This window comes from Rattus norvegicus, chromosome 4 (assembly GCF_036323735.1).
Source record: "Rattus norvegicus strain BN/NHsdMcwi chromosome 4, GRCr8, whole genome shotgun sequence".
NCBI lineage: Eukaryota > Metazoa > Chordata > Mammalia > Rodentia > Muridae > Rattus > Rattus norvegicus.
The window spans coordinates 65,547,272-65,549,563 of record NC_086022.1 but is presented as its reverse complement, the minus strand read 5'-3'; the positions used below and the strand labels follow the sequence as shown (position 1 = coordinate 65,549,563).

Sequence of the window (2,292 nt, the reverse complement as noted above, 5' to 3'; positions counted from 1 at the left end):
ACATATCTTGTTGTAGCCCTGTGTCATGGAGACCCTGTAGTTTTGCATCTGTAGGACCTTCAGGCACTCCAGCAGTTCATCCATGGGGTAAGTGTTGGAGTGAGACCACTCAAAGCCCTGGACCTAGAACTGAGAAGTATCCGAGCTGCTAAGCCCACCAACTCTCAGGTTCTCATGCCCTCAGGACAGGCTCACTCACAAATCCTGCAACCAGAGCCAGCTCTACCCCACAGTATCTATGTAAGTGAGGTGTTTGCACTGCACTGCAGCTGGTAAGAGACAAGGCTAGTTCTCCCATGCTCGTGTCCCCATGCTCATGTTCTTCTACCTGCCATAGATGGCAAGGGACAAGGGAGGGGAGGAGGGTGTTTCTCCCTTATCCTCACCACTGCCCAGCAGACAAGAGACAGGGCCGCTTCTCCCATTGGACTGGCTTACCTGTAACTCCCACATCCAGGGCCAGCTCTACTGTGTTTCCCAGGTAAGTTACAGGGCCTGTTCTCCCAAGTTCTGGAGCAGGTGAAGGACAAGGATGGCTCTCCTGCTCTCAGGACCCTATCCCACTGCTGGTGGCAAGGGCGAAAGGGAGGAGAGGGAATTTCTTCCTTGCTGATGCCAATGCACAGAAGACAAGAGGGATGGCTGGCTCTCCAATTCTTACAACCTCAGGGCCAGGTCACTGGTATGCCAGCCACCAGGGTCAGCTCCACTGTGCTATCCAGATGACAAAGCAGGGCCTGTTCTCCAAATGCTGCAGCAGGTGAGGGTCAGGGTCAGCTTTCCTGCTCTTATGATCCTAGGGACAGGTATCCTGCCAGCCATAGGTGAAGGAGGAGAAAGGAGGACAGTATCTCTCCATCATCCATGCTACTGCACGGGAGATGAGTGGTAGGGCCTGCTCTCCCATGCTCCTGTCCTCGGGCCAGTTCACACACAATTCTCATAATGTACAGGGCCTGCTCTCCTGAGTACTGCAACTGGCTGTGGGCAGGGTCGGTTCTCTTGTTTTTATGTCCTGAGGGCCAGCTCTCACACTATGCCCAGGTAAGGGGTGGGGTCTGCTCTGCACACCCTCAGGTATTACATGTCTTCAGGTGACAGCCTAGACTATCGATATCTGCCTGGCCTTTGGTGGTAAAAGACCCCTGCTGCTTCAGTGCCATGGGCGCAGACATGGCCCCTAGTGGCAACATAAGCCAAAACTCAACTGTGGTCCTAGGTGGCATCACCATCTACTCACATCAGGCTGTTCCTCACCACCCTCGAGTCTCCAGTTCTGCCTCTCTTCATTGTGCCCACGCCCTTCTGTTTCTCTTTCTCTTCCAGTTCTCCACCACTTACTTGCTGCTCTTAGTGGCCTGGGGTTTCTGAGAATCTGGGGTCATCTCAGGAGTAGTCTCAGGAGTACTGTGCCCTCCTTGAGCATCATAGTACCAAACAGGGCTCATCTCTCAGTCAAGGTCTGCCCTCCCAGGCCTGTGTGGTGCCAGACTGGTAGTCATCTCAGGCTAGATCCCTGTCCAGGCCCCCATGGCACCGATCTGGTGGTCATATTAAGCTCATTTTTTGTTTTTCTGTTTGTTTGTTTGTTTGTTTGTTTGTTTGTTTTCAGGGAATGTTAGACTACTAATTACTCATTTGTTCATAGGGCATAACACTGAGCACAGACATAGCCTCTCTCCTCTCTGTCACCAATGATGCACACGTGACACCACAGCCACACCTGATGCCCCTAGGGGCAGGTCTCTGCCTTTCTTTTTAAACACAGTAAAGGTCTCAATCTAGTGACCTCAGTGTTTCCAGGATTCTGAAAATACATTCCTCTCATTATGTATTTAAAACTCTCATTGCAGCCCAAGCACCCAGTGACCTATTATTGTTCTAATCTAAAGCTCTTACAGGACAGTTTAGTGTCCTGGCGTTTATGTGCTACCATTTGCACACAGAATAGTGTTGAAAGCACTCTCAGTTGAAAAGATGCTAAGCAAACGATAAGGGCTTCTAGAATAAACTACCCCAGCACTGGTAACTAACCAGCAGCAGAAAGTCATTCCTCACGGTTCCAAAGACGAGGAAGCCCAACAATAAGGCGCTTTCAATCTGTTGGCTGCTGAGGACTTCCTCGTGGAAGAATGTTCTCTATACTGCAATTGGCTGCAGTGCTGAACAAGATTGATGGGACTTTGTTTTTGTACACAATTCCATTCACAAAGTCTCTGCTTTCATTGTGCTTGGACCTAATCAAGCTAGGACCTCATCACCTTCCAAGGTCTCTCTTTCTATTTCATCATC

General features: G+C 50.2%; 1 non-coding gene across 1 annotated transcript; it reads right to left on the bottom strand.

The window, feature by feature from the left end:
- Positions 1 to 1,614: 1,614 nt before the first annotated feature.
- LOC120102671 (small nucleolar RNA SNORA17) lies at positions 1,615 to 1,743 on the bottom strand. The gene has a single exon (XR_005504292.1). It is a non-coding gene; the product is annotated as a small nucleolar RNA SNORA17 (small nucleolar RNA).
- Positions 1,744 to 2,292: the final 549 nt, after the last annotated feature.